The sequence below is a fragment of the Anas platyrhynchos genome, chromosome 10 (assembly GCF_047663525.1).
Source record: "Anas platyrhynchos isolate ZD024472 breed Pekin duck chromosome 10, IASCAAS_PekinDuck_T2T, whole genome shotgun sequence".
NCBI classification, from domain to species: Eukaryota; Metazoa; Chordata; class Aves; order Anseriformes; family Anatidae; genus Anas; species Anas platyrhynchos.
The window spans coordinates 21176931-21189826 of NC_092596.1; the positions used below are offsets into that span (position 1 = coordinate 21176931).

The following is a 12896-nucleotide window of genomic DNA, read 5'->3' on the forward strand; positions in this document are numbered from 1 at the left end:
AATAGAACATTAAAGAACACTAACAGAATCACGAGAGACTGCTGCTTTTCCTTAAACAGAGCAAATAATAAAGTAACTGTAGTTTCAGGTATTCTCCATTCCTATAGACATAGCGTACTTAGTTCATGGCACTAAACCAGCAAAGAAACTGGATCAGTGTTTCATTTATTCTACTTTCCCATCAAGAAAATATATTAATGGAAAAATGTCTTTTTGCTGTTCTTGGTGAAGGTGATGCCTAGGTAGTGTCTGACATCTGCTATTTTCCTTCAGCTTGACATTCGTATTTCTAATGTTTAACCCTCATTTCTTCAGTCCTTCCTTGATAAATGCATGACGTATTCACATCAGCTGGAGTGATGCATTTATGTCTTGGGGAGACAGCTTACCCTAGTATTTAAGGGGAAGGTATACACAGCAAGTATAACTGAAGTAAATTATCTGTGCAAGTGAATAGAAACCTACTACTGTATGAGAGATAAACACACCTATTTAAAAGACATCATCTCTTGCAAAGAAACATGTGTCTGCTGATAAACAAAATTAACATTTTAAAGAATTCTTCTTTGTAAAGTGTTTTGCTTGGTTATGTTTATATTTAGAGAAGAAAAGAAATCAATCATGCAGTTTGTCCACTGCATCAGGCAATTTTTGCTCAATTCTTTCTACATTTCTGCATATCATTGACATCTCTAGAAAATACACACAATCATGGGAAAGTATAGTTTACAGTATTGAAAAAGGGAGTTAACACCATGAAAGTAAGAACAGCAAAAAAGACGGACTTTTTATACTGTTTTTTCAAGACCTGGAAATATCATTCTCCAAAATGCAGATTACAGTATTATGTATTTATTGTAATGGCTGATGCTATCAATTAATGCAATCTATTTGAACTCCAACGTTGTTGATAATATTATGCTTTGTGTTTCCTTCCAAAAAGTTTATTCTACTGTTATTCTAATTGTTCATATAGCACCCTGTGGCCAGTCTGTATCGGGTTGGAAGAATGTTGTTTCTATGCATAGTCACTCAGTTTAAATAAGAACCAATTCTGTAGTTCTTACATTTTATTTTATTTTTTTTATTATATATATTGAATATATTGGTTGGGGGAGGGGCGGGGGAGGGACAGGGGAGGGTCACTTCTTTGACCTTGTATAAAATCTAGCATCTGAACATTTTTTGTAGCTTTTCCAGGCAGCATAGAGTTTAGCTGATTAGTCTGTTCTGAAAATCAGATTTTCTGTCTTGCATAGACTATGTCTGGACATAACCCTGGCAGTGGAGCAGTTCTGCAATAAGTGGTTACAATGTTTGCCTGCCTGCCAAGTAAAAAGAATAGAGATATTTGGAGTATTCCACTGACACGCATTTACAATAATAATTGGAAGCATATCTCCCTACATGTTCAAGAACCAGTAGTTTCGCAGTTGAGTAAAGTTATAGGAAAAATATAATAAACCTTTATAAACCTAATATGTTGGGTTTATAAGGCACAATAAACACTTAGCTAAAAACAAGCTACTGATAATATGCAAAGGATAAAACATCTCTTTTCTGTGACCTGCAGAAAAGGACAAGCTTTAAAAGATGTCTTTGCAGCTGTGGCAACAAAATAAATCAATGCTTTATTTTGATTATGTCTGCCTAGCTTTCATTAGTTCAGTATAGGCTTTTTGGATCTTGATTTTGACTCTGAATTTGATTTTCCTCCAGTATGGAAAAAAAATGATTTATTGTAGAACAAATTTATTTTCTTTTCACCTGGTTTACACAATGAAAACTGGGCAAATTGGATTTCACTCATAGCTCAGTCACAAGACCAAATCGGTCTGCTCCTCTATTCATAATGGACATAAATACATCTCCTGATATCCATTTCCTCTATGCTTTTTTTTTTTTTTTTTTTTTTTCTGTTTTTCTCCTTATTACCCAGACTCCCTCAGTAAAATCCCAAAAATAGTACCCAGGCTGTAAACTGTGCAGGTAGTACAAGTTGAAATTGAACTCCTCGGCACATACATGTCAGAGTATGAATGTAGAACAGGATCTTAACATTCGTGAATCAGCCTGATTGTGAAAAACAATTCCGTGTATGAAATGCTAGTCCATTTGACTCATTAAAACAACAGAAAGACAAGGGTTCAAAGGATGTATGTGCAGTTATTTTGCCTATAACAACGACTTTAAAAAACGAAACTAATGTAGACTCTGACCCATCTGCACTACTGAAATTAAAAGCCAATTTTCTCTTGCTTTAATGTGTCATCTCTCTTGGAATTGTGTTTCTTGGCAGCAGGAATAGATTGGCCTTTAGACTTTGCTTCTGAAGTTTCTGGAATTGCATTTCCTTTGTGTGTATCTTCTAACATGAATGTAAATATGTTATTCTGTAGCTCTGCACAATGTGAATACACGGGTTTTGAGCGTTTGAGCTGTTGGAGCTTTTGTGTGTTGGGCAAGCCTGTTTTAAAGTATTAAGAACAGCAAAACTTAAGACGGTAATTTTCAAAGTATTTATTTTACAGATAATGAAAATACCAAGTCTGTTCTGTACCTTTTTGTTTTGTCCTTTAGATTTTCATTAATTTCTTCTATGTAACTACCCAGGTCATAAAACTATTTCAAAACTGTCTGAATTTAATTGCACTTAATACTAATACATTTTTACCTTTGTTTAATGTACTACTGCTATTAAAACATCGACCTCTGCTATGTGTATTAGCAGATTGGCAGCTATGTGATAATTAAAGGGCTTTATATGGATGTTCAAATAATTGGGAGAGTACTAGATTACATTGTTATTCCCTGGAGTCCTCCAAAACTGTAAATATTTAGTTGGCAGTAAAAGCCAAAACAAAGATTAAGAGAATTTGCTGTCCTAAATCTCCTGATGGGTGTAGGCCTACCATTCTGGTAGCTGATCAAGCAGAACAGTCCCAGCCAGAAACAGGATGATTTGTCAGTGTTTACATCCCCACTGATTTGTTATATACAGCTCTAATTAAAAATAATCCCAACCTATCCCAAACACTTTTGTCATTACTAAATATTTGCAACTACATTTAGGTGTCCACTCATGCCAGCTGAGTCCTACAATAAAATAAACTACAGGGGATGATTTGCCTAAGGGTAATTTTTCTCCGAAGAAAAGGACTGGAGCGTGAGGCTAATTAGCCAGCTAGATTTTGCATTTTCTCTCTCTGTCTACCACATGCAAACTGCATTTTGTGTGACTAGATCAGTTCACCTTTCCTCCTAACAGCTTTGATAGGAATTTTGCTCCCATGCTCCCAACTGAAAAATGTGCTTTCTTTAAAACTTGAAATGGGTATACAGCCATATGTGGTGCACAGCCAAAATCCTTTCCTTAGCACATAGCTAAGTAACTGGGCTGGATTTCAAGGGCTTCTAAAGGGACTGTGGAAAGTGCCAATGACTGAGGATTAGTGAGTGTTGTCTAACATTTGATACCCAAATAGCTGTCTGCAGTAGGTTATGAAGTGCTGAAGCTCTCCAATGTGATAAAATGTATGTCTGGTCACCATTCTGTGCCTGATCTCTACTCTCCCCCGTTAATTTAATACAGGAAATACATAAGGCACACACAGGTGTGCAGGCATCTCTTTTGGATGCCCTCTGGTTCCTATGTATGTTTTTTTTTCTTATATTGGATCTCCACTACTGCCTGATTTTCATCATGCATTAATTGCACTAAAATGCATATGAGTTCATTGCTTGACAATAAAATTTCTGCTTGACTTCACAATATTGCAGTTTTTGAGTGTGTGTAGACACACTGTTTCACTTGAAAGTAACTTTTTTGGAAAAAAAAAAAAAAAAAGGCAAATATTTGAGGGGAGGAGATTAAACAATATAAGATTTTCTTGTACAGAATCAACATTGTTGAGTAACAGTACATTACATTTGGGGCTGTTTATAGTTGCATTATGAATGTAATACATGATGACCTTTCTGTTTCATCACTGAAATATCAGCAAATAATCTAATCTGGTAGGCTGAGAAGCACAGAAAAGCTGCTCTACCATTCTGGTTCCACAGTGGTCAGAGCAGAAGAGCAACCCTCCTTCATACCCATGAAAAATACGGCCTGGATATAGCCTGGGTTATACAGTGTGTAATGTATAGGAGAGTGTTTCTCTGTCTTACAATAGCAAAGTAAAAACTACGTTTATCATAGGCTGCTTTCTCGTTTAGTTCCTCAGATATTGGTTCCATTGCAAGTTTTTGATTTAGTATGATGACTATGCAGGTTTTGAGGGTGTTTTCATCATTGTGGAATCACGCCAAATCTTTCTTCAGCTTTGGAGGCTACATGTGAGGCCAGTGCTTTGTGATTGAGCAGAAACCATCACAAAGTGATGCCCATGTCTAGACTAGAGATTTCTGGGGATGGGAAAAGTCTTCCTCCTGCTGTGAGGAAAAGGGAGTGAGGGTGAATCTTACGGAAGGACAAAGTGATACCACAGAGTCAGTGACCCTGATGTACATCTGGGAAGGGCTGCACTTGTATTACAGCAGGGATGTGGTCACTGAGAAGTAGACGCAGACAAGCATTCATGAACCCAGCTGGGCTAAAAGTTTGCAATGGTTTTATGCTGAACTGTATATGGAAAGAATCAGTGGAGGAGCTGTTTGTCTCTGAACATCTCACTGAGGAATTATAATGCAGGGTACTATGTAATCGTACATGAGCTTCTCACAGTCTATGAATTTATTCATGTGCATTAAAAAAGCTTTTTGTTCTTTGCAAGTGAAGGCAGAATCAGAATTGAGAACTTCAGACTCATTTTACTCTTTTTTTTTAATTCCCACTTGGAAATTTTTGCTAACGGCTCTAAAATGTTCTCATTAAACTATATATCAGAAATTTAAGGTTTCTAGCCCAAAGAAAAATGCCTGCTTGCTACATGCAAAGGTTAAATTTACTTTGAAAAATACAGGTTTATCTTAGAAACAGCCTTTTTTTTTTTTTCCTTCAAATTTCAGAGGGCTGCTCTGGCTTTACGCTTGAATTTTTTTCAAGAACTGGGTAGGTTGAAAAGAGGAAACCACAACCCCACCCCCTTTTTTTTTTTCGCATGTCACACTGTTTAATTTGTAATGCCCATGAAAGAAAAAACGAAATTAAATCAAAGGCACAAGATGCCAAATTCATTTTAATAAGAGTTCACTGAAAGCCTGAAGGTGGCAAACTTCAGGAAGTGTTAGGGAATATGTGCAAGCAAAAGGAAACTTGTGACTTCAATAAAGAAATCTCAACGACATGCCCTCCGAGGAATGTATAACAGCTTCTCAAAAGATGTATACCATCACATGGCTTCTGCAGAGGCATGCCATACAGCATGCAGCATGCTGTACAACAGTCACAAATAAACATTCAAAACAGAAGAATCTACCTGTGATTTCCCTATGACCAAACTGTGCAGCATGCTGGATTCACAAATAAACTCTCCAACCATTTTTTTTAAAGCGATCACTGTATGGTTATTAGACTTGCACTGCAGCTGACTCAAGCCACACATGAGGAAAAAAAAAATCTGAAAATCTTTCCTGCAGTTCTGCTGGTGTTAGATTGCATGGAAAGAGAGATTTTTGGCATGTGTAGCTGTCAACTCACCACGTGGGAAACATTTATGCACTGATGCACATTGTATGAAGGTTAATGTAAAAACTCCATGCCGAATAGCAAAGTTGAAGTCTGGTGGAAAACCTTAGGGCTTGCTGTGGTTTGATAAGGCTGATGTGGATAGACTAATGCTAAAAGACTGCACTGGGGGCTGGGGGTGCTGTATGTAATATACATTACACAGTCTTTTTTTGAACATGAGTGTCAGCCTGCCTGCCTCTCTGTACCAGCTGACAGAGGCAATCATTTAAATCGGCTGTAAACATTTATAGAAAAATGGCTAGAAACAAGTAATTGAACACTTGTTTCAAAAGAATTTGTGTCTATTACTAGAGATTCATCATAAAATATATCTTATATTTAAAAGGCATGTTTGGTAAGCAAAACTATTAGGGCTTCTCAATGGACTCTGAGCATAGATCTTCAGTAATGGGGTTCTGTTCAGCCCCAAATGCTTTTATCTGTTTTCAGACCCAGATCTGAATAAATGAAAGTCTTCACTTGCCTACTTCTCCTGCCATTTGAAAACCACAATATTAAAAAATAAAAATCAGTATAACCCTTTATATCTAACCAAGGCATTCAGCAAATCAAATGTATTTCCCAAAATAAAGATGAAACAGAATGTTAGTTTGTGAAGCCTTGAATCATTATGTGTTTCAACCACTTAAAATACTTCAAACACATACACAATCACGATAAGAAAGCTTGCTCAGAAATTATAAGCAAAATGCAGCTGTTGGAGACATCCCATAATTTTTTTTCCCAACTGCATTTAAATAGGAAGACCTTTTCCTTGTTTTGGATGTCATTGTTTTCATGCCTGTTTTGAAACCATTTATCTTAGGTGTGAAACTGAATGGCCAATAAATACAGGTTTCAGAGTCATTACTCAACTTTCCTAGTAATCCTTAGCTCTGAATCTTGCTTGTCTTTGCATATATCTTTTCTACATAAAATTTCTAACCAGAAGTTCACCAAAAAGTCAGTCAGACGCCAACTAGTGATAGACACAGGATTTGTAAATTAAATTTTTAACTGTCAGATGTAGACATATGGTATCCACTAAGTGAACTTCTTAAATACAACAATATGGTTAATAATAGGTATTTAAAATGTGAAGCATATAATTTATGTTAATTTTCTTTAATTAATAATAAACTGTGCAAAAGCTTTTCAGTCAAATACAATTTTTCATTGCTTGGTAGCTTTCCCTAATGTAAGGGACAAGATAAGTTCTTAAACACTAGTACCTTTGAGCATTTTTTCCTGTTGTACTCAAAATGATAATTGCATTCTTTTGAAGGTAGCTCAAATTTTACGATACACTGTAGTGGTTTTAAAGGCAATAAAATGAGAATTAGCTTATAAAAAAATAGTTTATGACTGATGAAAACTGTCATTATTCTTCAATTAAAAAAAAAAAGTGTTTCTTCTCTCAGGCAACTTTTGAAAATATTACTTAGTGCCTTTGGTGTCAAGAGGTGTAGGCCAATATACTTCGTGGTGATAGAAATGATCATCAGACAGCTGAGGAGTAAGGTGAGTGTTTTGCGAGTGATTGTATTTCTGTGGGTCTTGGATCTCCTGGGTTCTTCTCTGATGTCTAGCAAAATTAGTGTTCTTGTAATTAAGTTTGTTCTCACTAATTCCTAGGGCCATTGTAGCAATAAAAGAATCATTTTCAGTTTGTTTCTCTTCTCTACCCTGGCTATAATAACTTATAACAATGAAAATATTTCTCTTTAAGGAAACTTTCAGGATCCAAGTAAAACTTGACCAATTTAAGGCTTTTCTCAGGCATTAGGCTGCACACTTGTAGTAGGGGATCCTGTGCACAGGCAAGATTTTTGGAGCTCGTCTATGTATACCTTGGATGTGATCATCTAAAATATGTTTTTTGTTTGTTTGTTTGTTTTTAAAATTTCAGTAAGTTAAGATTATACGTTTACAAATATATTCTCAATCTGTCTTTCATTTTAGAGAGTTTCTAAAACCTTGTGATACAAAAGCAATTTATATGGAGAGGCTATATAATATTTTTTTCTGTACAATGTGAAATATATAACTGTACAACTGTGAATTCAGTGTGAGAGGTGTGAAAGAACAAGAAGAATCATTACTTAGTTCAGGAGGAGTTTATTAGGCAGAATGCAGTTATGCTGGTGGGCAAAGTGCAATAGATTTCCTATTAACTGTTTAACAGCTGTCTACAACAGCAGACACTTTATAAATTAATAGATGTGCTCAAAACACAGTGGCTGCAGAGAAAAAGATTAGAATAGGGCATAGATGAGCATCCAGTTCAGTAGCTACTACTTAGTATCATCATAATTCTGTTTTTTTCTGAGTAGCAGAGAAACGTGTTTTCACAGAAAATATTAAAGAGGATCCACTTCTAAAGTCTGTTCAGCAGCTCATTTTACTAAATGACGAGTGTCTATTATAAAACTCAGACGTAAATTATTCAATTGAAGACTCCATCACTATTCTGAAGGGAAAAATGCAGCTACAGTATGAATGGACAGTGTAAGTGGCTGATGTAGATGGGGTGACCTGATTGAGAACACGTGTGCTGCACCTGGCAATGCTAAAGAAGAGATGACAGCCAGTAATTCCTGCCTGTTATTTAAGGTTAAAAGTAGGGACATTAAATTGTCAATAATTAATTACAGCTTTATTGAGAAGTTAATTATTATAGCCTTTCAGGGTACAGAAGGCTGCATGAATCTTCCATACTGGGGTTTAGTCATTGAGATGCAGTTTAGCATTCTCATCCTGACACAGAGCAGAGTGGATGATCCTGCTTTATAAACAGAAATGCTGATACCTTCCTGCACCCTGCATTAAAATAAATACTCTACTTAGTTCCAGTGACTACTTCCTCAGGGAAAAGGAAAGGACTACTTTCATCAGGAAAAGTTGAAGCAGAGCAAAATACATTTCTGTCAGTGCTAGTTTTAAATGGTTCTCAGTGTTAGAAAAAGATGAAAAGAATGTGTGCATGTGAACAAACTGAGGAAGTACTGAAACTGGGACACTTCAGATGGATGAAGTCTCTAAAAACATATCTTAATCTCTTAGGAGGCAAGGACTACCTGAGGGAAAAGTGTACCCAAGGCAATGCATATTCCAAGAAATCAGAAAATTATTCTTATACAAGTAATGTACTCAATCACTTCTGCAAGGGTGATACGGCTTTAATAATAAGATCATGGTTAAAAACATTAAAGCAATTTGAGAGTAATACATCTTCCATTTGTAATAAAAAATGGTACAAAGATGCTACTTGGTCGTGTGCTAACTTGTCTGGAAAGATTTGATTTACATTTCTATTCCTGATCCAGTATCTTGTACTGTGTCAGGTTTCATCAGCCACATCATCTTACAGCACCCAGAACACAAGGGTCTGAGCAGACCTTGTGGCATTGTTCATTACATAGCATAATGTTTGGGGGTTTTATTTGAAGTTTTTAGCTTTACCAGATTTGAAAATCCATGACTTCCTTGTTTATAAATTCAGCAATTCAGTCATTATGTGAGTTTCAAAAATCACAAAAAATAAAATCTTCTGTAGACTGTTGAAAAATATAAATATTTTAATGAAAATGAAGCTGGAAGTTTTACTTATGAGTCGATTTCAGTGGTTGTAAATGCAATTTGATAAAGCTTGTATTGACTATTTCTAAATCTATTATTTATTCCTATTTCTATTCTTGCTATCTTAATTACAGAAGTATAACAGTGAGTGGTTAATTTAAGTTTCAGAGTGATTGGTACTTTAAAGACTCCCACTTGTGCTCCGTTATGTCATTAGAAGGACTCCTATTGACTGTACCATTCTTTCTATTTTTCACTTTTTCAGTTTTACTTTCAAGCTATGATTTTCTGGCTATGACTCTTTCTAAGGTTAGATTTCAGTTGTTGTTTTGTTGTTGTTGTTTTTTGGGGATATAAAATTTCATTTTGGGAGAAAATGCACTCTTTCTACAGACATCTGTAATCCTTCTCTCTTAGACAGGAGATTGGATACCTTGGACCTGAAAAAAAAAAAAAAAAAAAGAAAGGAAGCCATTTGATGTAATTCATCAGGAAGTAGAATGCAGTCTGTGCAATAGTCCTGTATCGGGGTACTTATTTCTCTCTGAATGACCACAAGAAGTCAAAATAGTTACGTTTTCATTTCACTAGAATTACATTTCCAATATAAAACCTGACAAGTTAAATTTTGAAAAGCTCTATTTCAGAAGGAAAGCAAAAATTTTCTTAAAGTCAGTTTTCCTAAGGGAAAGCAAGTCCTCTAAACACAGTGAAGCACCTGCACTTGATAGAAGAATAAAACTGGTTTAAAGGTGTTAGACTAATCTGGCAGGGAAATTTAGCTAATTTGTTTGTAATGAAGCATCAAATTAGATGAAACTAAATACAAACATAGCTTGTTTGTTTCTTATGATTTTTTTTTTCCTTGATACTTATTCCAACCTTGGAAGAGAAGCACTTGGCTTTAGTAAAACTGATGAGTTGCATCATCACAGGCTCTCAACTAGGGAAAAATCCCTATGTGACCAACTGATGGAAAAGCAGTGTACTTAAATCCTGAACTACAAATACAGCAATTATGTTGATCTGCCCTCAAACAAGTATGGTGAAGAAAGAAGCAGCTAGATGACAATCATGGATGGTCACAGACTGGGGGAAGTGCGACTGATCTGCCACGAGCTCTGTGAAATAGCTCCGAGGCTGTTGCAGAGACCAAGTCTTAAAAGTGTTTGATGGCAAAAAGCAGGATAGTTCAAAAAGTTAGGATGTGGAATTTTAGTGAGTGTGTCATCTACAGGTGCAGGTCATGCTGTCTAGGCAAAATAAAATTCTAGCTTTCTACGCCTCCTCTGCTCCTTAATAAAAAACCATAAGTACGTTGTACGTAAGTAAGGTGTTTTAAGCTGATCAGAAAATGCCAGAAAGATAGTCATTTTAGTCTGGGCAGGCAGATAAAGGTCTAAAGCAGAGAATTAGATCAGCAGATCATCATTGTGGAGATTAAAGTTGAAATTGTATTTATGAAAAAGATCATTCGAGACAAGATTTAGAGCAAAAGAATCAGGGAGCTGGGCAGGAGCCTGCAGAGCCCCAATGAGTGCAGTCATTCCGAGGGCCCTGAGGGTTCAATTAACCTTGACAGCCTGGAGTCTCTTAAAAGGAGCAGAGCTTACGAATGAAATGCAATGAAAAATTACTACTTTTAAACTATTGGCAGTTTAAAACCTTGTCTCGACAGCAAAACCTACTCGGCAGACACCTCTAAAATGCTGTGCACTAAATGTGCTGTAAATTTATTCTTCTGGCAGGTTTATTTCTTCGTTAAATATTTATGTTAGATGGATTTTAGCATATGCATGACGTTGCTGTAAATTGGGTTAGAAATTTATCAGGTTAAGTCATGTTAGAATCTGAAGGTCTCATTCTTAAATGTTCAGTCATGTAGCAAAGAGGGGACCTACAAATAACAGTCCTCAAAGCAAAACGTAATAAATTTGAAGAAGCAACTCTATTTTTCAGTCAACTCATATAGGTATCATTTTGGTTTTTTTTTTCCTTCTTCCATGATCCTATATGTTATACCTGATTGAGTACACTTTTATCATCATATTCTGTTATATGAGATTTTTTTTCCAATGTTATAGTAGTGCAATCAGCCTAAAAGAAGAGGATCTAAATTTTCAGTAGTGTCCCTCTTATGTTAAGTTGTTCTCAAATAACTATTTGTTTTCTTTTATGTTAAACAGAGTACTTTCCAGCATCTTGACAAATGAACTCTTCTGCTTGCTATGATATATAAAGAGAGAGCATTAACAATAATTTAACAGATAAATAGTTCTCTGCCAGTGGGTAGCTCTGTGAGTTTTCCTTTCTTCTGGCTCTGTATTTGTGCTATACAGCCACCATCACATGTATTGCACTGCACTGCTTCTATTTCATGATTTCAGTATTAAGTATACTTAATAAGAATAACAACCAAGGAAAACAGTACACAGCCAATTCTAATGTGGAGCTCCTGCTAAACAATCACAAAACCTTGTGAATATATGAAAATGTTCTTTAATACAACTGGTAGTTGTATGGATGTTTGCCAGTAAAAAGTAACATTACCCTATAAGTTAGTGCATATCAGGTTATGCTTTCATGGGAGGGTGGGGGTGGAAGGAATTACATTCACAAGTCAATGCATTTAATATTTGAACAGCTTTAGTTGACATTCTAATGAATAGACTTTGCAACTAGGAAATTCCCTACATGACCTTTGCAGAATGATTTATTTTTTTTTAATTTCTTCTAGAAATCCCATCTGTGTTTTTGATAACATTCTGGAACAAGTTCAGTGGCGATCTTAAGATCCATATGGATCTTATTATAGTCTTTCTTGCTATGGGACTCTGTGAATTGAGGTGAGTTGCGAAAGATTATTAGCTAAACTCAATGTAATTAATTAAAATTTCAGATTACTAGTAATCTGAATTCAGTAAAATAAGTTTATTAATTAAAAGGAAAAAAAGCTGTTGCATTCAGATAAATTTTGTTAGAAATATATGATCTTTGTAAGTGTCACTGTTTTTCATCTTCCTTGTAATATATAGAATAGGAATACTTAGAATAATGGAGCATTCATGTTTATTAAATTCACATTTACTTGGCAAGAAAAACTTCAACCTCCTATGTTCATTAAATACATGGATCCTAAATAATCAAACATGCTGACTGGCATAGCCAGCAGAATATTCCTGTTACCTTCTTAATCTCCTCTCCACCACTCAACCAACCTCTTACTCCCTGCTAGAAGAGAATTAGAAAGTTGTACCACAGGAGAAGGAATACAGGAATTGTTATTGTCGTATTTGTTACAGTGATGCCTTTTCTAAAAGCTCAAAACTCATTTTCTGATGACTATATTGAATTTTGGCATTCACGGTTACACTGAGGCTAAAAATCTGAGTGTTAGGTCTTTCTTGCCTTGTCTGTCCTGTGTGTGTTTTTGTGTGTCATATGGGATGTTACAGAGCATTTATCAGGCAATAGCTGTTAAGGGAAAAAGAACAAATGCGGTAGAGACATTGAATAATGTAATTATATAGCTCTTGGTATGGATGTGTACAGTTACTTCCCATATTGTGATTTCCACACAAAAAAAGAAGAGGAGAGAGTAGGCACCATGAGCATTGGTTACATCCCCCAGTTTCCAAGGTTC

At 35.6% G+C, this 12896-nt stretch overlaps 1 long non-coding RNA gene across 3 annotated transcripts in view; it reads left to right on the forward strand.

The window, feature by feature from the left end:
- Positions 1 to 12896, forward strand: part of LOC106016862 (uncharacterized) — a 294342-nt gene that overhangs the window by 136806 nt on the left and 144640 nt on the right. For all 3 annotated transcript variants that reach the window (XR_011811771.1, XR_011811769.1, XR_011811772.1), the window contains exon 3: positions 11991 to 12099. This is a non-coding gene — a long non-coding RNA (uncharacterized lncRNA). The remainder of the gene's footprint in view (positions 1 to 11990; positions 12100 to 12896) is intronic.